The 27771-nt window shown below is 33.5% G+C and overlaps 1 protein-coding gene and 1 long non-coding RNA gene across 2 annotated transcripts in view; both read left to right on the top strand.

Annotated features, from left to right (window-relative positions):
* Window positions 1–27771, top strand: part of LOC127836663 (cell adhesion molecule DSCAM-like) — a 190803-nt gene that overhangs the window by 108842 nt on the left and 54190 nt on the right. The window lies entirely within an intron of this gene.
* On the top strand, window positions 6226–7895 carry LOC127836675 (uncharacterized). Its single transcript, XR_008028862.1, has 3 exons — window positions 6226–6502; window positions 7081–7407; window positions 7642–7895. It is a non-coding gene; the product is annotated as an uncharacterized LOC127836675 (long non-coding RNA).

A 27771-nucleotide genomic window follows, 5' to 3' on the forward strand; every position in this document is an offset into this window, starting at 1 on the left:
TTCTGTTCCATCTAACTGCTGCCTCTAGAGTGAAAAATAGTTAAAAGAAAGTTGACGACGCACGATGGACGCAAAATATAGGATGATAACAAAAGCTCGCCATTAGCGTTTCATGTTTCGTTTAGCTACAAATGTACGAACAATCGATACGTATAACCAATTGAGAATCTCGATATTATTTTCAATTACACTGCATATAATAACGGTTATCAAAATATGTTACCATTGTGTGCGGATTGTGTGGCCTATGATCAAACTATTTACCAAACATGCATAAACAACGGGAAAAGGCGGACTGACGATCCGTGTTGGCGTGGCGAATCAGTGCGGTATGGCTGAATACTCTTCCGCATATATTTAGAACCAACATATATTTAGGATAAAGGTCTTGTGCATCCCAAAAATCATTGTGTATAGTGTAAGTGGCAATTGTGCCCCATACATCCGTTGTGTATGACACTAAAAAACACAAATTGGTGCAAGTTTAGTGCGGGTGTATGGTATTTGGAAGAAAGGTGGCAGGGGTAGGGTCAACGAATTGGCAGATTGCCGAATAATATGTCTGAATTCGTTCAGGGGTCCAAGGAGGTATATGGGTAATTCGCATATGGTAAGGGCACACAATCATCCCTGGAATTTCTTATTACCACCAAAGTTATTCCAATATTGGTATTAAATATGAAATAATGTATTCTAAATTTGCGATTTCCACGGCAGACAACACTTGAAACCTAAAGCAGAGAATGATATCTAGATGTATTTCCCTTTGAATTTAGCATTTTTAAAACTTATTGACACCGCACATGTCAATATATCCATATATGGATAAGTTTATACTATGTCAGGGACAGTGACCGCATGTTTACTACAATAATACCGATTGAGGGATAGAATTTGATCATAACAACACTCAATCAAGAAAAGTTATAGATGCAATAGTTTTAAGATTAATTTATAAAGAAAATGAAGAGGTTATCTGCAATTACTATTTAACGTTCTTCAAGTTAAAATTTCAGTGTGGTGAGAATACCCTTTTGAATTTCGACCGGTAATACAATCGCAACCCAAGGTTACGTTTATTCAAAAGCGGTACATCTTCCTGGTCGCGATATCGTAAATGAAGAGCTTTTCATAAATTCAAATATTGACACGTCTAATAAGCGCTTTTTAGATGATTTATCGCTACGACAGATCAATGTTGCATAAATCTGGGGTTATTATTTCTGCATATATAACCACACATACAGATAAGAACATTTAAGAAGAAAGTATATATCAGGCATCGGAAAACACAGTTATAATTCTTTAAATAATTTATATGGTAGGTGTATAAACCGGCTCCTGTTGGACTCGGATTTTGATGTAGTATGTCCCCTGGTAATGTGGGCTAGGTTTATTATACTTTGTTTATAATCCACATGCTCTGTAGGTCTTGGGTTCAGCTAGTGTGCACAAACATCGGGTTCTCTGGTATATATATATATATATATATATATATATATATATATATATATATATATATATATATATATATATATATATATATATTGTAGGTATATCCGCCTGATACTGTTGGCTTCGGATTCTTAGATAGTATATAAAATCACCGGTTTATATGATATCGGATTCTGATATAGTGTGTATTGTCACCTGGTTATGTAGGTCTTGATTTTTTATGTGGCATATATAGTTACCGGGTTATGTAGGTCTCGAGTTCTTATATTGTGTGTATAGTTATTGGGTTATGTGGGCCAGGGGTAATTAAATAGTTATCAACGAGTTATCTAGGTCTGGGGTTTGATCGAAATGGTATAGTCATCGGGTTTTGGGGTGTTGGGTCCTTATATAGCGAGTACACGCTCACCGGTTTGTGGTAACATATTGTCAAACAATATGTGGGTCTCTTGACAACGTCGATATGGACATGAGGGTAGGAGGTCTCGTTTCGGATAAAGTTGGTATTGACAAAGTGGTATGCATGTCTCTGGTTCTTATATACCGATTATAGGTTCCACAGTATGTGGCGCACGTGTACTTGTCGGTATATGCAAAACGGTTTGCGGGTCTCGGGTTCTGATATATCGGGTAAAGGCACCCCTTTTTGTTGGTATCATGTTTTGACCTTGCAAGGAATTAAGCAATACGACGGTTTGTGGTTATCGGGTAATGATAAACCGAGTATATGATCCATGGTCAGTGGGTATATCAATATCGGAACAGAGAAGGCGGCTAAATAAGTCGACACATAGCTTGGAGTTGAATTAAAATTACATAAATCGCAGTTGATTAGTTAAAGGGGCCTTTTCACAGATTTTTGCATATATTGAAGTTTGTCATTAAATGCTTTATATTGATAAATTTAAACATTGGACCTAAAAATCTCCAGTAAAAAAAAACAAGAATACAATAAAAGAAAAAAAAAAGTAACCATCGACTGAGCTCGAACCACTGACCCCTGGAGTCCTGGAGTAAAATGTCTTTCGCTTAGACCACTCGGCCATCTGTGCTTATGCTATGAGGTGATGTATTTTTTACTTAATATAAGTAATCATCGCAGTTTCACAAAATATAACGACAACAACATAACTTTCCAAATTATTCAATTGTTTTGCGTTGCAACGCTTTATAATTTTCTGGTTTTCAAATCGTCAAAAGATGCATGTAATGGATATTTTAAAGCATGGTAAATGTTCAGTATTACAACTTCCTCACAAATATCATAATTAAAACGAAAAATTGCTAATCTGAAACAACTTTTGTTATTTTGTCAATTTACCAAAATGTGAAAAGGCCCCTTTAACGCTTCTTTAAGCTTTATAACATTTGTTTTGATTTTCTCTTATTGAACTTGTTAAGGTAGTGCACCTCTAATGATTTCCCGCGATTTCTTCGAAGGTTGAAGAGCCTACTATTAGGTGCCGTAGCCTAGTGGTTAAGGCGATAGACTAGAAATCTTTTGGGATATCCCCGCGCAGGTTCGAATCCTGCCGACGACGTATACTTTTTTGCGACGCGTTTTATTTATTTTCTAACGTAATTTGATTTAATATGGCATATAAGCTATATTTATTGTTAAATATGTTGCAATTTTTATGCACATTCTTCAATTATTAAAAATAAAACACCGTTATGGCGAAATTGGGTGATTTACTGTTGAAAATACGAACCATGCATGTTGCATTTTTATTTTTATTTCAAAAAGTAAACGGTAAATCTGTCTATTTCTTGGTATTTTTGCTGTATAAAGTGTTTCGATAAAAACCAAGTCTAAAATATGACTTAAATGATACTATTTTGAATTTTATGACACTTTGTTTTTAACCGACCCAATTTTTACTTGGCTGAAATCACTTACATTTCATGGTGCTCTTCCATAGATAAAAATTTGTAAAAAATAAATGTCTGTAAAAGAATACTTATTTCATCTTGTTTAAACTTTAAACACCTTTACAGCATCTGTACACACCAACTGCATGCCCATATTTGGAAATTTGAATGAATTATGGAACTTTTATATACCCCAGGGGTGAAAATAAACTGGACAAAAGCCGAGCGTGGGGGTGGTTTTGAAAAAATCGGTATATTTTTTTTTAAAGCATGGAAAGCCTACCTACAAATTTGCATGTAGTTCAATGAAATGATGCTGATTAAGAAAATAATTAATTAGATTATATTTGGATATGTGCCCATCAGAGGTGCACTACCTTAATGTATATTCCTGAAGTTTTAGAGCTAATTAAGTCTGTAACGCACATACTACAAATCATCATTAGCTTCCTCGATAAGTATCACCTTCTTATTAACAAAGTGTAGACTACATTTTGCAAACAATAATTTGCATGATCTAGATACCTTAAGGTTTCATTAACCAAATATTGACTTAAGTACGCACCCATAGTATATGTTGATCTGCAAACGACAACTCTGCTATGCGATTGTTATACAGAAAAGCGAATACGTTTTGTTTTGTGTTTTAAAACTATAAAATAGAAAACGCGCCTTTCCTTAAATAGGTAGTACTAATAGTGAAGTAAACACATTTAACGATAAAATGATCACATAGAGAAGTAAATCATAGCCACTATTATTTTACCTGCCTCTTTGTTTTTACTCCCAACGAAACAATTAAAGTACACAAATGTATTACCCGTAATTTATGAATACCATAAAACCGCTCCAATCCAATATAGGATTGATGAAACTAAAGAAACATTATTAAAACATAAAATACTGTTAACACAGGCTTGTCTCTTTTTATTCAAAGGAACTTAATATGTATTGCTTTTATAAATGTAATGTGTCAAACAACGGCTCATTACATCAACTGTTAAGTTCACAAATACATGTTTGAGAACATTTTCAATCAGGTTGAATGAAAATCATGCACCAATAATGATGATCTGACACTTCTTAATCACAGCCAGATGTAGTTTCCTTGTGGTGCAAGTGCAAATAGAAGTATGCGAACAATATTGCTTTTTTTTATATTATTCTCTTGTTTGGAAAATATGAGCGAACACATATGTGTTTTTCATATTTGATTTGCAAGCATGTATGTACAATAAAACGACTGCACACTGGTCGATCTTAACAGAAGCAATGCAATTAAACACAGGCTCGTTTCGCACATGCAAGGCACATATTACAAAAGTATCACATTGCATAAAGAACGTTTGTTATGCTATCAAAGCTACCTAAATATTATAAAACATTCTAGTGACAAGTTGAACATGGGTGCACGACCTGTCATTTACGGAAACTTGTTTCAGAATCAAATATTTATTTTTATCGGCATTTAATTAATATTATAAGTTCTTGATGGGATAAATGTGTAAATTTGTCTACAGATCAATAAGTTGACGTAAATGATTATGATGAACCAGATATGGCTATTTATTATTTTATTTACGAGTGATATTTCTCGCTTAATGATAATTAATCGCATCGTGGAGCTATTCGAATACAATTTATAGGAGATATTTGAACATAATTTATATGTTCATATTCACGATATTGATGACATCCGTTCATTAAACAAAGAATTTATTAACAATTTATTTGATGCGTTTGATGTGTTACTTTGAGTGTACATGTTTTATATTTAAATAAACCATTAACTAGAGATATGTTGAAATAAGGAGTAAAAGCCGAAACATATAAATAATAAATTAGTGGCTTCGGAAAATGTTATACTTTTCAGTTCCCCAATTTCCGGATATTGAATAATACACATTCTTTGATATAGCATATGTTTTTGCATGACGTCACACCCAATTAGGTACATTTGCACAACTTTGCATTTGAGCAATCCGTTTAAGAAGAAATGAAATATGTTGAGTATCAAAACCATTATAATAGGTTTTGCATTGTATAATGTAAGTTGAATTCTAAGATGCCGCTGCCTTGTATGGGTCTATGCAAATATACACCAACTGTATCGCCTAAAACATTCACGACAGTCGCTCTCGTGACATCGAGCGTTATTTTGGTATTATACGTTACAAACTAGCATAGCCTCATATATAGCCGATAAGAAGTCGAAATTAGTTGTTTACAATGACATGCAGCACATGTTGGTTGTTAAATATAAATATATACAAGGGCAAGGTTAGCAGTAGTATTAAAATATTGCATATATATATAAGAAGACAGTAAGTGACAAATTGCCTAAAGAGGTAGACTGAATCAAGTATTAAATATACTGTTGAACTGCCCTTGTGCCGTAGCTTTCGACAACACCATATAAATATAACTAACTCTCATATCAACAAACAACTATAGCATCCGAAAACCGACTTTATGAAATCCGCACCAAACGTTTTCTGTAATTGTAAAAAGTGTGTATGCTTTTGGGTGACTTCTTTGATTTGTCGTGTTCGGCTATGTGAAATATAAACATGTTTAGATTTAACGTTTTGATTTTTATTGGATATATACATGTTATAGGTAAATAACTATTAACTACTACATTTATGGTCGTCTTTCATAAAAAAACTACATAAGCTCTTGTCTTAATGTAATTTAGTCTTTTAATCTGAATTAGTTATCATGGATATTGTTTTGTAAATAGATTTACCCGTATTTATCAATTTGCACTCATGTATCAAATTACCATTTTAAATATAGCTTAAAGGTTTGTGTCTGCGCTTGTGTTTAATAGGTTCACAAAATCCAGAATTACGTTCAAATGCAACATTCGTAGATGCAAATGCTGCATTAAAGTTTACATGCACTCATGCAACAGCGACGTTTGTTAGGTGGTGGCTCAAGCCAGTGGATGGTCAGTTTGATTATGTTCTGTCAGTTGTATCTACAGGCAGCACTTGCTTGTTTTCCCCTGCCACTTTACCGGAAGTGTTTGCTGGGTGTGATTGTGCAGGATCCACATTAACTTGTACCCTGAAGTCCGTATCACAGAACAATAATGGAGGCAAATGGAAGTGCTCTATAAGTCAAAATCAGCAATCTGTTTTCAGTCATGAAATAACAATTATTGTGGCAGGTAATTAATTATCCATGTTTGTATTTATTATTTTATTTCTTATATTGTTTTCTTCGGCGCAGTAAGTATAAAAAAATGATTGCATATTTCTGTGTATTCATTGAATAAAGGACAACTGCAAGAGTTAACTTCTTAAAAACTGCGTATAAAAACTGCATAAATTGTTTATTTTCGTGATAAAAGACGCTAACACAACTATTAGTTTGATTGGCTTCTTTGCATTATGTAAATGCTTGTAATAGTTCACCCTTTTAAATAAGTGTATTTTCCTAATAAATGAATCTAAAAAGAAATATAGATCTTCTGTTTTATGCCCGGTTGTGTAATGTAAATTTATAACTAAAAGATTGTTATCATATTGTAAAATTGTGGGGTCGACACGTTCTGTTAGTTTAATGTTTAGATGGCGCAAACATGTATCTTTGTACCTATTTGACAATAGCTTTAGGCGGTTTATAAATGTGTTACTTCTTTGTTTTCTTTTCATATTGATATTTTTCCGTATTCGTCAAACTTTATTGACATTTGCGTTGAAAATCAAAGTACGTCAAAAATAAATAATAATATTTTTCTATTAGTGCCTGTGGTCAATGTTACGTTGACCCCAGACCTACCAGCGATTTCTGTCTTACAAAACGTACCAATCAGCTTCATCAAATGTGAATCATCAGAGGGCCGTCCTACCCCAATCATTACTTGGTATATGGACAACGATACCCCGTCGGATTACAACGATGATGTAAATATCACTAAAAAAAGCATTAGTCTTGTAGCAGGAGACCGGACGACAAGCACTCTGACAATTACTCCTTCAATGGAACATCATGGGACAATCATATACTGCAAAGTCTCAAATGGGTACGGGTCGATCTTATCCGTCAGGAAACCCCGTATTAACGTGTTGGGTAATTATTCAGTATTGTACTTGATCGTTAGTTTAAAAGAATCTTAATATAAATAATTAAGTGTATTATTTTTATACAAATGTAATTGCAAATTATGTACGTACAAATCATCATTAATTTGAATTTAAAAAATTTCTTCGTTTTTAGAGTAAGTTTTATTTAATAAAAAATGCTTTGTTCGCGCAAGTATTTATGTTTTTATTCTATTTCCGTTATACTTTCGCTTCGTTAAAGTCGCCCCATCCACACCAAAAGTTCTATACAAGAATGTGATTGTTGACATCATTACTGTGATACAAAATAGCTCTGTATCGCTGGAATGCACCTCTTCTGGGAATCCAACGCCTAACATATCATGGAAATTAACTAATGGCTCTGTTATTAATAACGGAGCTATTGAACTGAAATTTATGCAAAGTGTGAATGCAGTTACGCTCACCTGCACGGCCACAAGTGCCATGCAGCCAACGAACGGAAGTACAACAAAATATAGTAATGCAACTTCTTTACTGGGTAACATTCTATGTAAGTATAATTTTATTTGTATGTCAGTATTATTTACTTTGACTACAGGTTAATACATAAATATATGAATTAATTATATAACTTAAGTGTCTTTATACTTGAAATAACAAACCCACTTACATAATGCATATGCCTATTACGTTGTGGTGTTATGTAATCATTCGGTAACCGTTTCATAGTGTATTTAATATCCATACAAATTGGGATGAGAATTACTGTTTTGATCAGAAAATACAATCGCTATTGTCGTGTTGATATATGGAGCTTTTAATATATATTGTACATAGCGGGTAAAAGAAAGAAATCGGTTAATTTTAAACAAGACAGATAAAGATTGCGAAACAATTGTCTGTTGGATTTAATAATTGCATTTTTACAACATATCGACATTTTCTGAGCTTTTTAATTTACGAATTATGATTCAGGTGAGCATTCCTCTGAAGTAAGACGCATCCATAGTATTATATGTGTTATGGTTCTTTGACTTTTTGACATTATTTACTCACTAACCTACTAATTCAAACACTTTGTTTTTATAAATGTTATTTCTTATTAAAGATATTGGCTTGAGCTATAAATTGATTCACAAAATAAAAAATTAAAGATCAATTTTAAGGACGTTAGCGAAGATTTATTTTCGTACAATTATTGTTAAACTATTTATCTGTATCGTAGAAGGAGGACACACAGTACATAAATACTGCTATTGTCAGCGTTATTCGTGTTCAAAATTGTGAACCTGCCACATGTTTATATGACTGACTTGATATAAAATTGAGAAAATACATTCGTTTAAAAAGATCTGTCTTGAAAATGTATAATATGTTTGTTAAACTAAACTGATTCAAATATAAGCATGCCTACATTTTGTATCAAATGTAGCCAGAATGTCATGATTTACATGAACTGAGATTCTGTAAATAGGTGACCCCAGTGTTTCTATCAATTCTGCCCGGAGACAATTTCTTCATAAAAGACAAACATAAACCAAAATCTGCGTACATTTTATAACCATATAAACCATCGGATATGTTCTCAAAGGTTTAATGTGTTTTATTGCATAATACAGTTTAAGCTGATCATTAGATATGCCAGGAATAAACCGTGATAATCGTTGCTTTGCAGATCCACCGACCACCCCAACGTGTGGCATCGGAAATAATGTTATAACATCAAATTACATACGTGCAATTAAAAACACATCTATTACAATTAATTGTACCAGCAATAGCAACCCCCCTCCAATGAACTACACGTGGACGCTGCCTGGCGGGCTGAAACGAGATGGACAACTCTTCACGATACCAAACGTACTATCTAGCGGTTCTTACAATCTGGATGTCAACAATGTGATGAACGCCGATTCTGCCCAGCAAGTCATTATTGGAAATGCCAATGTGATATTTACACTTGACATGTTATGTAAGTTTCGTTAATATTTCTTACTTTTATGTGATCGGCGTATTTGTATTTTATTTAACCCATTAATGCCTAGTGGACTCTCCCATCATTCTAAATTGGATCAATTTTTTTCCAAAATTAGGGATGTCTAGTATATTTATTTATATATTTAGAATATTTCTTACAGAAATTCCTTTAAACAAACAGCGCAGACCCTTATGAGACGCCGCATCATGCGGCGTCTCATCTGGGTCAACGCTGTTTGCCAAGGCCTTTTTTCTAGACGCTAGGCATAAATGGGTTAAATTTTAATTGTACTGAATACTAAAATATCAAATTCGAGAGCAGATTCATTGAATTGATAATAATCCGTCAAGTTTCATGACAATGAATCCGGTAGAGCTATTCTATTATGATTACGTTATGCGTATCACTTGTGTTTCTCATCCTATGATATTTCAACATGAATCATTCGATCCATGTGTTAACATTCACTTTAATCCGAATTGCCAATTTTGTTGAAGATTAAATGAAATGAATGCTAAAATCATCGCATTTCGAGGAAAGAATCATGGATACAAAAACGTTAAGTCTTAGTTAAATGCACCGTGAAGAGCTATTTTACTATTTGTATGTGTTGCAAGGTCTATGATACTATGGTGGTGCACTATACATTAAATCTATCGCTGTGTTATAATTCACTTCAGTCGCAGTGGCTGTGAGACCAATTGCGAATACAACGGTGTTACAAAACAGGACATTGGCTGTCGCGTGTCCATACACCGAAGGAAATCCCCCAAAGACGAATTTCATGTGGAAACAAGTAAAGACATCGCGCGTTGTCGGAGTCGAGCAAAACTTAACTTTTCAAAATATGCAAATCACTGACGAGGGATTTTATAATTGCAGAGTAAGCAACACAATGGAACCTTCAGGTTGCTGTGCACAGACGACATACGATGAAACAATGTTTTACGTTGATGTGCAATGTAAGTAAATGGTACATTTATAAGAGTATGTGCGTATAGTTCAAGCCTTTGCAAATGAAAATTCAACAAAGTGATTTGTATAAGTTAAATGTTGATTATTGTATTTAAAATTGCAAGGTCATAATTAGTTTGTATTTATTGTAGATCCTTCCAGTATACAGAGATTTTATGTCGACGGATTTGAAAATGCAAGGATTATTACTATAAACCAAAGTCAGACTGTGATATTATTCTGCGAAGCTTATAGTGACCCTGTGGCTAACATGTTTCTAATAAATAATACTCGAAATGGACGCGATTTACTGACTGAAACACATTATAACACAATTTCTGCTTCTCTTGAAAATGCGCGATGCGAATTTGACAAGGGGATCTACCAATGCCGAGGGAGCAACATTCACAACGCCGCCCAGCAGGTTCGAGAAATAGAGATCATCATCCGTTGTAAGTCAATATTATAAAACATACATATTTGTGTTATGAATATGAACGTTTGCAATAAGGCATATATAAACTAATGTTGTATTTCTCTTTTTGCAATTAAATTAATGTCGTCTAATGTTACATCTTATTTTTTAAAGGTGCACCGCGAGCTTCTCCATTTATGCCGCCTGTACCTAAAGTTTGGACGAAAACTAACAGTAGTGTAATTCTTACGTATACCATTGTGGCGTATCCTCCTCCAAGAGCTTCATCGGCATTGGTTTGGCGGAAACAAGTAAATAATGAATGGTTTATTGCCAATGATAATACAAGAATTAATATTCAAATTTCCCAAGACAGACTGCAGACAAACCTTTCCATAGTGCAAGTACAGAAAGACGATTTTGCAACCTATACGGTCAATGTGGAAAATGACATTGGCTCCACAGAACAGACATTTGTTATTCAAGCGAAGGGTAATAATATGATGTCTTTCGTAGTTCTTTTTTTGCTAAAGCTTAAGATATTGAATATTGCCTTTATTTCGATCGCATATTCACACACTAATTCATTAAGGATGGGCATAAAGAGGCTGTTGAACATAACTATTTACAGAAGTGCCAGCTATTCCAGAACAATTCGGTATACCAGAAAATACGATAACAGACAGCTCTGTCATCGTTGAATGGAAACCGGGATTTAACGGTGGGGATGATCAATGGTTCGTTATTGGATATAAACAACACACGGGTGAAAAATGGACTTACACAACTATATTAGAACATATCGAACGAATATATATTGAAGAATTGGTTGCTGGAGCCTCTTATCAATTCAAAATGTATGCAGAAAATTCAATTGGAAAATCAGTGGAAACAAATGTTATAACAGTGACTACACGAGCCAAATCTGGTATGCATACTCATTTTTTAATCTTTTGTTTAGGTTTGTACACTGTTTCTTAATATCTACATTAGGTTAGTGTGACGATCGGCATGTCGGATTTATCTTACACGTTGTCTGCCGAGGCACCTTCATGTTAATGTGATCGTAAAGGGAAGGCATACAGGTTCCGACTTTAAGCCGTTTCTATTTTGTGGACTCAACTGCTAGATGCATTGCGCTAATATTTTCTTGGCTTAAAAGTCGTTATGTGTATGCAATGGTAAAGTAATGTTGGCTTTAACCAGATGTGGGAATTTTTGGTAATTGTAATGACCCAACTTTTAAGTCGGAGTATATAGATTTGCCCTTGTAAGTCCGTCCGTTCTTCCTTCTTTACATACGTCTGTCCGTTTGCTTTTTTGTCGGGCCAGACTAAAAAAGTATAAAAGTATTTTTGTTACAGGGTTATACAACTTTGTCATTTTATAAACCATCATGTGAAACAACAGATTAATGCAAATACAGTTTTAAACTTGTGTCTCGTGCTCAAGACGTATTTCTGTTAGAGGGCTGAAAGTTTACAAACATATTTACCAACATGTACACAACTATATAAATTCAAGCATAAAAGATAACAAAGAATTTGTGAAAATATGTCCTTTTCAAACGAGTGTGGGGTTTGCCTGTTTCCAAGCATGGTTTAGAAGGGCATCATTCACTTTGACAAAACTACTTATTTTAAATGTTATACTGTTGAACGTATTGCTGAAATGGAATTTGTGCACTTGACTTAAACATACCATTGAATCCGACGTATTATCCTAATGCGAATTCTTTAAAACATGTCGACTTATTGTAGACAATCGCTTGCACACAGCCGCATTATGATACATATACTCAGTCTATTAATTGTAATTCAAACATAAATATCATAAAGTGTAATACTCTAATTCAAATTACACTGCTAATGTGTTAATGCTCATTAACATATCTGTGTTTTTTCTTTGGTTTTGATCTATGAATAAGGCCCGGAAAGTTTTTCTACTGGTTTAAACATGTTTATTAATGTATTGTATCTGATTCTCTATACCGTATGTGAACATTGTTATTTCACATATTTAACTAATTGGTGGGAACAAGATTGTTCTTCTGATAATATTTTTGGACTTTCAACAACTATATATTAAAGATATATAACACAATTATAAATACTATTCACTTCATTATGAACTCATACACCATAACGTTTACATGTAAACGCAATGCAGACTATTCTGTTAATTTATGTCGTTTAAGCAAGCAACATCAATCCTTAAAATATTCAAATTCAGGTCACTAGATTATTTTCAGTAGGTTCTTCAAAACAGTATTGCCATATTTTATTACTAAAACTAATGATCAGCAATCACTTTTTTAGCTTTTTTTAAAAACTTTTCAAAGAAAAATGAGAGCTATACTACTCGCCCCGGCGTCGGCGTCGGCGTTGGTTAAAGTATTATATAAAGTGTAATAACTTTAACACTATCAAAGATAATTAACTCAAACTTGGAAAACTTCTTTATGGCAACAAGACAATTGTGTAGGTGAAGGTGCATAACTCTATCAGCATTGTTTTTGGAGTCATACCCATTGTTATACTTAGATAATTGAAAATTTGGTTAAGTTTTGTGGTAAGGTCCACTTTAAGGTTGCATAACTCGGGTTGGCATTTTGACGGAATTATTGCCCTGTTTTGACTTAGTAACTTTGAATATTTTGTTAAATTTTGTGTTTAGATGCACTTTACTTCTAAAGTATCAAGGCTATTGCTTTCAAACTTCAAATACTTTCTTACTATCATGAGGGTACTGTACAAGGCAAGTTGAATATGAACTTGACCTTTGAATGACCTTGAATTTCAAGGTCAAATAAATAAATTTTGCTTAAATGTCATAACTTCTTTATTTAGAATCAGATTTGATTCATACTATGACAAAACAACACTTACCTGACATACAACAATGGGCTACACCCAAACCATCCCCCACGCTCCACCCTATAATCCCCCTACCCCCCAAAAAATTATTTAGTTTCCTTATTTTTCTTATTTTTTGAAATATCATCTAATAAATGACCACACCCCACATTATTCCCCCTCTCCACCCCCCCTACAAAAAGATTTTTTTTGAAACATGGTAAAAAACCCACACATATTTATTTTTATTATTTTACTTTTTGAAAGGCCGTCCAACCATCCCATCCAAGCTATTGCTATCAAACTTGAAATATAATCTTATTAGCATGTTTTATGTCTTTACAAATGTTCATTAGATTGTCAGAAAAAAACCTGAACTCAGAATCGTCTATAATGTTCCACTTCTTTAAAACATAAGCGATCAATATGTTTCAATTATGGTCCTCTTCCAGTTAGAATATGACTATCTTACCTTGACCTTATTGAATATGAACAATTTCCCCATGAGGGCTTACGTTATACTGTCAAGCACTCGAAAGGTCGAGCGCGCTGTCTTCTGACAGCTCTTGTTAAGTTCTTGAATTATTGCTTATTACAATTTTTATTAATTGTGTTAACTATATTTTTAAAAAGGTGTAATGATCATTCGAGTTATATGCTGATGCTGCATAATGACTTTTGCTTAGATACATTTATAAAAGTTGATTTTGCCATTGTTGAGTATGCATATTGCTTTGCACATATCTACAGAATTCTGTACCATTGCAACATGTAATATTAACAATTGGTATGATATTTACATAAGGAAAGGAAGACGCCTGTCGATTTTGAGTTCAACCGATCGAAAATAAATTTTAATATAGTATCAGAGATGTCGTGTTTAATACCACATTGAACACGTTGAACAGTTTTGTAATATTAAACGCATATATTCAAATAGATATACACATTAATAAGTTATTGAACTTCAATTTCTGCGTTTAGAGAGAATGAAGTAATGCATAGTTTAAGTATCAATTTCAATTGCAGACCACTCCCGACAATAGCAAATGCTTATACAGAAATTGATTAATTACTTTAACTAAAAACGTACAGACACTTGTTTATTCATTTAATTAGATCATGGATCCTTTCCATCGATTGGGGCTGCAGTGGGAGGGACTGTTGGTGGAACTGTCGTGATAGTCATAGTGTTTGGGATCTTTATATTATGGAAGAAATCTAAACGTATGTATGAACTTTATTTTTTGTGCCATTACCTTTTATAATGTATATGAGAGGATATCGATTAATGACCATAGCTTAGTAAAGGGAAATAGACCAAGTTGAATAAGTCCATATTTGCCTCCTCACTTTATAGTATTATAGAATTGTACATATGTAATGAGGTACGTAAAAGAGCAACGAATCGTTATTAACCGAAATAAATTTGATTATTATACTGTATTCAACCACTAGTTAATCTGCTCAGAGAAAACATGGCAGATAAAATCAGTTTTTAAAGTACAACTATGCTCTCTCAGAGTGTGCTCTGCACACATAAGTGTTTGCATATTTCAGGTAATCAAGCCGGCGGTTCTCAGTACGATGACTTATTCAAAGGACAGTATGTAACAATACTTATTATTGAACCATACTTCGTTTTCCCATTTCGTTTTCGGTATATATCACACATATCTAGGTTCAATGTGCGCTATTCCCCTTAACTGACATTTTATTTATACAATATTCTTATAATTAATTTGTTTTAAAGATTTATTTTATCTACATGTTATTGACAAATTGGATATATGACTGGAGAATAAACAACGAGAACGTGCTATTGTTTGCTCCAGGGTAAACGTCTCTGCCGCCAATACCAATTCCGAGTATGAAGCCTACAGAGTCGGTATGATAGTAAATTAGCAAATGCATGTCATTTTATGTTTATTTGATATATATGTTATGTTGAAATCGCCACGATGTTTTATTGTTAAAAACACAACGTTAATGTATACGAAGTATAGTCAATATCGTTCAGAAAAAAGTGAAAAAAATAGGAATAGTGAAACTTCTAAAGCATTATCAAAACAACATATGGTACCATAATATCTATTTCAGGCAGTATGCTTATTTCGAATTTAAGACAGAACAAGTTGCGACAAGACACTTAACATAACAAATGCGCAAATGTACAGTAAATGCAACTCATTTTGGGGCTTCTACATCTTGAAGAGAGCTTCAGAAAAATGAATTTAAACCGGCGTTTCATTTCAGATTCCCAGAACAAAAGCCAGTACGAAACACTCGCTGAAACTTCTTTTCATGAATATTCGGTCATTACTCATGGCGGCACACAAGAGCATAATGCTATGAACCGTGTATCTGATGTTGCAGACAATGATTGCGCAAAGGAAGAAAACAGCTATGTGAATTCAGTGTTATCGAAAACTGGAACTTAGTTACATACTGTTGGAGTGTTATTATAATGACAAAGGAGAAATCATCTAATTAACTTATTTACCAAATAATGCATATTTAAAACGCTATGTAGTGTTATGTATCTGTAAGAAGTATGAAAGTACTAATCATGAGCGTTTGTTATTGGTATAAGAACCTATATAATGGGTAACCACAAGTACTATCTATATTTCCACATATATAGATTATTTTCGAGTGACGTTTTTTATATCTGGAGTATGACATCACTATTCGGCTTTTCCTATAAATTTACTAGAATTTAATCAACACGTAAATTACATGTAAACACAAAATTGTATCACATATTCGAATCATTATGTCAGCTTTTGTGATACGCCTTTATAGATTGTTGAATTTTTTTTGTTAATCTGGTAAAAAAGATTGGAGTTTAAATAACTGTGAGTATATGACTTCTTTTGAATTTAAATAAAAACATATTTGGGCTAATCTTCATCTAAATATAAAAAAATGGGCTAATTTAACACGTGAGACAAATAAATCTGATTTGAGGTTTAAACAATTGCTTTAACATGTTGCTATTACAGTAGGACATGTATTCATGAGAGGTTTACTTTTTGTATCAATATTTATATTTCAGGAATAGTTTTATTTAATTGAAAATTTTGCTATGTGCTATTAAATTTAGAACCTTAAATAAGGAGCTACTGTTATAGTTCATACTGTATTGAATTGTATTCGTTTTAATTAATATAAGGTTAATGTCTTACTTGTAATGTCTTGATTAAATAAAACAAATAAAGATTCTGAGTATTTCAGAACATGTTATGTCTGTACTTACAAAACAAGTTCATACATCAACGACAAAACGTTTGTACTGTCATCATAAGTTAACTTGCACGAAGATAATGAGTGTGCATTTATATCGATTTAAATGCAAGAACTGAATAAAATTTCAAAACGTTTTTGAACAAGTATAGACAATGCATATTAAAGTTGACGTTTCTGAAACAAAGTAGTGCAACAATAATTAATTACTTTTAAATTCTCAGCGAAATATAAATGAGTGAACAGTTTCGGCAGAAGAAACCGTAGTGCTGCAGGATCTCTTTGAGGAGTTTGTTTTATTTATAGTAAATTTATATTAGTAACCTTCATTTGTTGACGTAAGTTTAATTTGAAAGTACCAGATACAACCAGGAGCTTGCTCTAATTTTTTAACTGCTCGTGCATGGTTAGTTACATATATTAAAACTTAATGGTGGAACATATTAAACACCAGAGTTTCAACTAACCAATTTAAAACTGGTATATTGTAATTATAGCAAACTTAAATAATTTGTATTGTTAATACACAATAAATATCCGTATGGTATAATACAATATTTTATTATAAAGATCTACCAATACCCACAATTGCCTTAGGGATATATTAAAACACTAATCCGGACTAAAATAATGCGAACATTAAATATTTAATGCGCAGACAACTATACAAGTTAAAAAAGAACCCGGACGTAGGTAAATGTTTATTTGTATTTCTGTTTTAGAGATTAATTTTGTTATAAAGTGTATTTATATAAATTGAATAGACCCTTTCAGTTATTCGCATTTGCTACCGTTAGAGTTTTGTCCCTTAACCGGATGTGACGTCATGCGATGATAAAAATTCCGCCAGAAAGAAAATTCTCAGTGTCGCTGAAAAAAAATTAACGTCTCATGCACTAAATATGCGAAAGTTGCACAAATATTTCTTTTTTGTGTATTATATTGACGCATATTAAAGCTATCGCTATTCGTATAGTTCATTTAAGTACGATGAAGAGTGAAATATAAATTAAACAATCTGTCAATTGCCTGTGGTGTCTACCCTAATTTCATCAAATTCATGTTCGTACATTTATCACTAAACTTTGAACTTCAATGCAAATATTTTATAAACATGTCAAACATTTTAAAAGCGCATCGTGATTTTCCAATAAGTTAATGTTGTAAATGGTAAATAGTATTGATCATTGGAATAATATGATTTGTAGGCTTCTTTCACAACTTTGGGAACATGAACTTAAGCAATGTTACCATGCAAAATGAAGTGTCAATTTACCCAATTTTGAGAAATCTTATTAGTTAAAATTAAAGGAATTTTCTTGGTAATGTTATTTAATAGGACCATGTGAAGGAAAAATGGCCATTTAACTTACAGGTCTTTTTTACACAGAAAATTATGATTATACAAGATCAAAACTGATACTATCCACATGGATGCTCTGACTGGATCAGGGCTTTTTTCTTTCTGTTAGAATGGAATTTTTCACAATTTTGGGAAATTTGCAACTCAAATTTTCACAATTTAAAGAAGTTTGAGACTCTAGTTTTCACTATTTCAAGATGTTTGCAACTCTTATTTTCACAATTTAAGAAAGTTCGCGACTCGTTTTTCCATAATTTTGAACAGTTTGCGACTCATTTTTTCACAAAATGGGGGGGGGGGCGGGCAAGGCCGCTTCACAAAAATATGAAAAAAGACCTGTGAAGTGGTACAAAAATAGGTTTTGCTAATGGGAATACACCAAATAATTGCTCTTGAATCAGCTGATAAAAGCCCTGCATTATATGTGGTATTAATTATTTAGGCATTATATGTTTAGAAACAGCGTATAACCATGGCTGAACCAGATGGGGTAAAAGAAAAAGAAAGTACAGCCATACACAACTGTGATTGTCATAAGGTTTGTTTTGTGTTTAAAATGTGAAGTCAATATAAATACACCTAGTTTTATTATTAATATAAGCGAGTAAACATTGGCGGCATGCATATATGCACGACATATTTAGGTATATATTAGGTATATTTAGATAAATCTTATAAATATGATACAGTACTAAAACCCAATAAGGTATGCATTCAATTTAAGCTGTTAGGGACCTCAGATGTGTTATAGACATTTTCAAGAGTTTTTCTCTATCCTTACTAAAGTGTGCAGAAAATGGTTTGATCTAATTTCTAAATATGACCAATATTGCATTTTGTAACAGTGACATGATTATGTTTTAAGAAGCTATAATACTTCAACCCTGCCTTTTTTTATTGTTTTGCAGCTGTATCCCAATGATGTCCCTGGGGTTGTATTACCTCAACAACCAGAACGGTGCAAAGTTACAGAGTTGAGAGTATGGTTAAAATGCCGGAGAAAAGCTGTAAAATCTAAGGAAACCAAAGCCGAACTTTGCTTGAGGTAATTATTTTATACTGCCTTTTTGATATGTAAAAGGCTCATTCATGTTGTCATAAGGTTCACCATTTCTATAAGGTTCCAATCGACCAGTCTGTCATACAAAAATTTGTATCTGTGTAGTCGCAGGGATGGAAATTAGTGGTTGCCCGTGAGCCCGGGGCCAGTACATTTTGGCCTGGGCAACTCAAATTCAAAAGTGAGTAGTCCGGCTGGGCAACTTGCTTTTTAAGCTTGAATTCAGTGCATTTTACTCCTATAAATATGAGGTCGATTTACATCGACAGTTTACGTTTAATTATTTGGACTAAGTGCATTTAAACATTTAATGAAATTGGCGACTGTGAGCTAATAATTATTGTGAACAATCCATTTATCAAAGCCAATGAAATTATTTAACTCAGACTTATATTAGGACATAAAACACAGAAAGTTTGTTAATTAAGCAATGTTGTTGTTTACTTATCTTTTATTTTATTTAAAGAAATTCTTATATACACACGACCCTACATGTACATCATACTGGGCTTGTTAGTCTTTTGCTGGGCAACCAAAAAACTAAAGATGGTTGCCCGTGTGGGCAACCAATTGTAAAACGTTAGTTTCCATCCCTGAGTCGACAGGACGCGAACACACAGCATATACTAAGTTCTATATATAGCATTCATATTGTCACACAGCATTCTGCTTCAATTGAATTCCCGGATATTAATGTCTGATGACTTCCTTAGAAATTGTTTGCCGCTTGATTTCAATTGTCTATACATTTTATAGAAGTGTAAAGTTCATTTGACGTTAAAGGCAGCTGTAGACATGATGATTTGTCACGAAAAGGGAATAGTAGCATTTCTTTGGGGAAAAACAGTATTTGAAAGAGACTCTGGATTACTTTTTTTGTAATACGTCGAATCTTTACATTCTGTAATTGTAACCAAGCTAAAATGTTTACTTTAATTTTTTCCAGGGTTAATAAATTCAATGACAACCATAATGACATTGTTATTGTGGATCCTTATCCAGACCAGCCGTTCTTAGCTAAAAAGAAGTCATCATGCATGAACTGTAAATCAAAAGCAACAATGTCTACAGCTGAAGTACAGCTTACGTTGCAAGAAGAATGTACATGAACAAAAAGCACCAGACCAATCTGCAAAGATTTTTCGTATATGAACATTATAGAATGGACCAAAAGTTCTGGAAAGGGTTTGAAACCCAGAGTTGAAAAGCCCATTCAACGAGGCTATGTTCTGTTTCATGACGGTTACGTTTTTGACACATGGACATGTGAACGTGAAAATTTATCGATTGTAAAATGTTAGTGTTACCGCTCCATGAAAAAATGAAATTCCGCACATGTCTGTCTTGACCAAAAAGGAGCTTGCAAATGCAGTTGTGTTGCAGGTGTTGGTGGTCAATGTAACCATGTGTATGCGCTTCTTTACACCATTGACCATCATATAAAACTGAAGCAATTGGAATTTCCTAAAGAGAAAACCTGCACAGAAATGCCATCGAAATGGACAAACCCTCGCACAGAAGGCATCCGTTCAGAAGCCATAATGTCAAACAGGGTTGTAAAATCAAAGTATGGCGCCGGAAGCTCAGGAATTAAGCCTTCCCTTTATGAAGCAAGGGCCATCAATGCAAAGAATGCAATATCAACAGATGAGGCAAAGCAAGTTTTAAAGAAAATTAATCCGCTGTTTGGTTTTTGCCTTACAACAGGAAGTTCAGACTTTCAAACAAAAACAAAATTAGTACCGAAGGATTCTCCACTGTCATACCAGCTGGCCATTTTTGAAGGTGACTTCTTCTACTCTGAAAATTAGACTACAGTCGATGTCAAAATTGGACAGGGATTATGCTCACCACCAGATTTCCCATGGAATGACAGGCGCTTGGAACAAAAAAACTGGATGGAGTGCAAGACATTGGCCTTGACCTGAAACAAGCTGAAGCCTGTGATCTGTTTAGAAATACAATTGGTCAAGCTTGTTGCGGTCTTTGGTTTGAGGCAAGGAAAAAACGTTTGACTGCAAGTAACTTTGGGGCAGTCATGAAGAGAAAAAAGACAAGGCAAATTTCGTGAGAAACTACCTATTAAACCCAAAGGACCTCTCCAACGTACCAGCTGTGTTGTATTGGAAGAAAAATGAGGATGTGGCTGTGAAAAAGTACCTGCACTACGTTAACAATATGGGATATGATATGATAGGTTAACCCATCATTTCCATGGTTGGCTGCATCACCAGATGGATTGGTTCATAATGAAAATGCTGGCTATGGACTTTTAGAAGACAAATGTTCATATAAAAAAAAGGAATTTGACACCTTTAGATGCCTGTTTGGATCCAGGATATTTCTGCCATTTAGAAAATGGCCACATGAAACTTAAAAGAGACCATATGTATTACTCTCAAGTGCAGGGACGAATGGGCATTTGTGGAGCAGAGGATTGTGATTCTGTGGTCTACACCAATAAAGTACTTGGTGTTGAGAGAATCCTTTTTGATTCTGCATTTTGGAAATGTATGACCAACAAATTGAGAGAGTTTTATGTAACAGAGTTTCTACCTGTTGTAAGACACATGTAGTCATCTTGTCTCCAAACAGTTCATGCTCTTACAGTTACCTGTTTTGTTTATATGTAAACCTGGTATTGTTTAGCTTCAGTTATTAAACAAATGATGCACAGTGCTGACTTTTTATTTTTTGAGTTGCTGTTATTCTATAAAAATCAAACATTGTCTTATATTATGATCTATACTCATAATACTGCTTGCAATGTGACTGAGAGTTAACCTCATTTGAATGTTGGTAATTTTCAGCAGTTCAGTTACATTTTACTTATTTATTTGTGATATTTATTTATTTGTCAATTGGTCATGAAAGTGATAACCATTAATAGAGTATTTAAACCCTTCCCACTTAGATACGTATTTTTACGCATTTTAAGTCCCTTAGAAAGTTAAATTTTATAAAAGACATTTTTTTAACAAGATTCCAGTTTTAAAGGCTTCATTTCCAACCCTGATGAGCAGCAAACAGCATAAAACCTGAACAGAATGCGAGTTACTCACTGGCTGTTCTGGTTTTATGCTGTTGCAAATGCCATATTCACTTTGCTTCTGATTGGGAAAGTTTTAATAATCATAATAACATAGTAAAGGATTCAATTTTCATTATGTGTGTATTCTTTTTGTATTTATTGTCAGGATTTGTGAGATACAAGTGAAATAATATTTATTTATTCCAATAATATGATCTTGGTTCATTTCAGTGCAATATCCTGTATCTGAGTGATTATTTGTTATTTTCAGATTATGTTTCCTGCCATTTATTTATATAATAATTTCAGATTAATATTTGTCACCTGTTGTCTTTCATCATTAATTTCAAGTTTTATGACACTGCATAATGTTTTATGATTTCTGCTACTCGAAGGTGCTTGTATTATATTCTCTGCTACTCAAATGTGCTTGTATTATGATCTCTGCTACTCATATGTGCTTGTATTATGATCTCTGCTACTCATATGTGCTTGTATTATGATCTCTGCTACTCAAATGTGCATAGCTTGCATTATTTATGTTTCAATAAATCTTATATGATTGTTTACTAAGTGTTTTTACCCAAAGGATTACGCAAACCTGTAACATACCAAATTAAATTAAAACGCTAAAAACTTTACAATAAATGCAAGCAATTTATAAAGATTAATTTGTCATCTGGACCCTGTTGTACATCGGTGTCTTCCTAGCAATCTTGAGCAACCAGTTTCAATCACCAGATGATCGCGAATTAGTACTGTTTCATCCCAGGAAATGGACTTAAGTGCTGATTTGTCTTAATATGCATTAGGTTTCTTAAGTTTTACCTAATATTTCCAAATCAAAAGTAAAATTTCAATTTAAAAACATATTTATTCAGAAGGCAAACAATCAAAACTAGTTAAACATGATTACAGAAAAGATTTTTATACAATTATGTTAAGTACTATTATAGCATAAATATTTTGCCAAATCAATGCTAAAATCAAAATTTATCAAAAATGTATACCAAGCAAAACCCAAATAGTAAACAAATATTCATATGCAGGGCTTTTTTCCTTTTGTAAGAATGGCCTTATTTTACAAATTTGGGAAATTCGCAACTACAATGTTCACGATTTCAACTATAGAAAGTTTGCGACTCACTTTTTCACAATGTTGAACAATTCGCGACTCATTTTTTTAACAATTTTGAATAGTATCAACTCATTGTTTTCTCACAAAATGGAGGGAGGGGCCAAGGCCGCTTCACAAAACAGGAAAAAAGCCCAAAAATAGTATGTACATTAAACACAGGGACATGATAGTATTGGGTCTTGGAAGACAGTGAGCAATGAACACACATTTCAAATTTGATTAATTGTAACAAACAGAGACACTGGAATGACCTGATCAAAGATGTGAATGTTTTTATTTTGTTAATTGCACGTTCCACGTGAATTCTCTCGGTTGCAATGCTTTGTGTCAACTTAACCTCTGCGCAGGTCATCTGGTCATTCTTGCCTAAGAATGGGGAAATATTCAGTTGCACTGAGTTTCTATCTAACAGATCTTTGATGTCAAATTCTTTATCCGCCATCACACTGTCTCCTTGCTCAAAGTCCAGTCCCAGAATGTTATTTCTCTGTCGGAAATATTACCATGATACAACTGGCTCACAAACGTGATACTTCCACATGGAGCGATGCCTATCAATCCTTTCAATGTGTTGGAACTTTTATAGTTGCTGTAAATTTGACTTTGTAGAAGCAATGAGGATGCCTTTTATACCTTAATTTCTGAGCAATCGATTATAACTCGAGTAGAAGGGTATTTCTCTTTAAATGACCTTGGTATTGTATTGTCTTATTGTTCACGAGTAGGCAAGATATTCATTGAACCCAATCGCAGATAAAGAAAATTGGCCCAAGTAATAATAATTGTACTCACTGTTCCTACAGAAATGTTGAAGCGTTTTGCCAAGTCATTTTCAAACAACCCAATCTAACTCGGCACAAAAATAATACAAACTGGTTGACAGGAGAGAGTTTTCTTGGTTTTCTTAATTTTGGCTGATCAGTCGTAGCAACGTCATCTTTTTGAGGCGCCAAAATAATGTTTTCACCATGTTCACCAGGATTGACCAGCTGAAGAACGGCATAAAATACCTCTTTTGATTGAAAGCCAGTATAAAATGGGAAATCAGTTGGTTTTAAATGTTCAACAGCAAATAAATAAGCTTCTTATTCACATCTTGATTCATGTATTTTAGCCCTCAGTTGCACATTTTCTTTTTCTAATATTCTGGCTTTTTGTTCTAACATTTTAAATTGTTCTTTTATAAAATGATTTTGAAGTTCAAAGTGCTCTACCTGCACATTAGAACTTTCAACTGTTCTTACACCAGTTTCTGTGTCATTTTCATTATCAGAAACTTGTTGCATCTATTCATTGTCATCCTTTCTATCTGTTTTGTTTGCTCTCCTTTGTTGTAAAGCATTTTCCCGTCGTGGGGTTTTCGGCTTGTACAAATGTGGTTTGTCCTTCCAGCAGTCAAATTTTGTAGGGATGGCGCCTGGTTTAAGATACCATCGCTTAGAAAACCCGAATTCCTCAAGACAGTCAGGTTCAAAATGGAGAAGACAGACAACAGCACATCGGTTTATCTGAAAACAACAACAACAGAGGAATAAATAAATATGTGTGCTTTTAAATTAACAGACCATACTAGTCTCCAGACGTGAAAATATATAGTACTTTGCGTGTTTATTTTTGTTACAGAAAATCATCAAGCGAGTCATTAAGTGCAAATGAAATCACTAACAACCTACCACAAAATGTCTGTCTTCATCTCTTCGTATTTTATTTAACCAAACAGCTCGAAGTTGATCATTCGCAGCTGGAAATGCATGATAGCTGGGCTTTCCGTGGCCTTCGATCAATCCATAGCCAGTGGTGTGACATTTGGGTACTCAGCAGATTCTGTTGGACTGAAATTGTATGAAGTTCAAATAAAACAACAAAAAAATTACAAGCAAATAACAACTATACCTATAATTTTGGACCATTCAAACCAGTATCACAAAAACAACAAACGTGGTTAACAAATTTCGTGTGTTTTGGTTGAGCAATTGTATTCAATTGCATATTATATTATACATTTTATGATATATTCATACAGTTTTCATTTCCATATGATTTTTTTAATCAATTGACTGAACTCAATTAATTACCTTTTGCTTCTTCTCGAGTGAAAATGTCATGTCATAAACCTGCGTTCCATCCGTTTAAGTTGCTGTGTTAAACTGGGCAGCATAGTCGTGGTCACTCATCTGGTAATACAAATACTGTTTCATAACAATCATATTGACTGATATTGTTCACATAAAACCACCCTTGGGTTATGGACATGTACATTTTCTAGTCCAACACATAGCTTTTAAACAAACTCGATATATGTTGAATTTAATGTGGTTTGCTTTCAACACAAACAAATGGCATATTAAAATGCTTATTAAGTGTTTATACTTTTTCGAAGAGAAAACATAGTATGTCATTATATTTAACATGAAATAAGTCACTATTTCTTTCTTTTTAATCCATATCAACGTTTCTGAACAGGATTAATTTCAGTACAAAAATACTTTGTTTGAATGCTACGGCATCGCGAAAACATATTGCAGACATAAACAATACAAATGCGATGCTTCATCAGAATTTTAAACCGAATATCCAAAGTGATTAAGAAAATCGTAAATTATCATATATTATTTACAATATTGTCACTACAAACCCTTTCGTTAATATGTTGAGTCAATTTACACCGTGGAAAACACACCAGCAATCTCTTCGTTCGCTTACAATTGTTTATCATCGCATGACATCACCAAAGGGAGGTAATTACTAACTGTCAATAATTGAAAGGGTCTATTGCCTTTGTTTTCTATGAGATCACCTAATTATGCAACGATCGCTTGACTTTCTACGCTGAGAAGAAATAAGTTTAATTTGACATTTTGGTTTTTAAGGCATTGTAAACCTGTCCGACTTTCAATTGTGTATACGCGCCTATGGTGTCGCAGCTTTGATTCTTATTAACTATCAACAGGATTTTATTATAAATCATAACATCGACTTGATACCGTCTTGTCTTCAGGATTGATTTGGGAAAAAACAAACATCGTTTAACGCAATTTAGTACTTTATGAACACTGACATTCTGTCGTTTTGCTCCAACGAATTAACAACCATTTGATTGCTACCTAAACATACATATATAAGACAAACATTATTTTTGAAACAATTGTATGATTGACTATAGAGAGTCCCGAGTGTATACATTATAAGTCCGTATTAGTTTTTTGGTTTATTCAGTAGGTGATCAATTAGTTTTTCTGTGGAGAGAACAAATCGGATTGTTGCCGATATGGTATGTTCTGATCAATATATATGCTTGTTATAAACTGTAAGCAAACACATGGGGCTTTGAGCATATATGATAAAAAACTACTTTTCAAGCAATTTAACAGCACGATATATGCTGCAAATATATATCCGTTGTGTGTTATGAACCAGGTGCGTACTCTAGTGATGAAGTATCATTTGAGCCGCGTCGTGCACAAATGGGTCTAACGATATATCAGAACAGCGTAGCTCCAGATATGGCACTGTCTCCGTATATTGTTATGAGGAATGTCCGCGTATGAGCTCACTTAAACTTACGTGAATTTATAGCGGACAATGTAGCTACCGGCCAAAGTGAGCGAATGCGCTGATTGGTGTAGATTTACACTGTGCGCATATGGAATACTATCAGTTTTCGCTCGACTCAGCTCATATCTTGATATGTTTTGTTCTTAAATTAACTCTTTTGATTCAAATTGATCCGTTATCTTTTAACTGGACAAAAAACTCGAAAATAACACGGTATTTATAAAATAGAATAAAATGTAACGGTACATATGGATATTTAGGCTCACTCTTTAACAACCCGATATACATATATTTGAAACACGCTTGTAAAAAATACGTTCAATTGATGATTTCTAATTAATATTATTTAAATGGTATTTTTCGGTAGTGTTATTAAATTGAATATTGTTAGATGGGGAATGTTATTTAGTCAATATGTGAACTCCTCTCTTTAAAACATTAATGCTTGTTTTGATCAGGAGCAGATAAATGTAGACTTCCATTGGGTAGTGTATTATCTGTTTGTTTCCCCTTTCCCGGGATCACTATACACATTTGTCTGTTGTTATTTAAATTAGTATTTTACACAATCTTTATATTTAGTTGTTTTTGAATATCAAGGGTGTCTTCAAATTGTTTATTTAGCTAAGTGTGTAAATAAAAACAGAATATGATCAGTGTTTAAAAAAGATCACAAACAAATAAGGCAGCAGTCTTCACCTTGATCAATTTGTAAAACCATGAACGTGTGCATTTTAAACTTAACTCGGCCAAGGACACCTTTTCAATAGATATTATTAAAATACAGCACACTA

Source organism: Dreissena polymorpha, chromosome 6 (assembly GCF_020536995.1).
Source record: "Dreissena polymorpha isolate Duluth1 chromosome 6, UMN_Dpol_1.0, whole genome shotgun sequence".
NCBI classification, from domain to species: Eukaryota; Metazoa; Mollusca; class Bivalvia; order Myida; family Dreissenidae; genus Dreissena; species Dreissena polymorpha.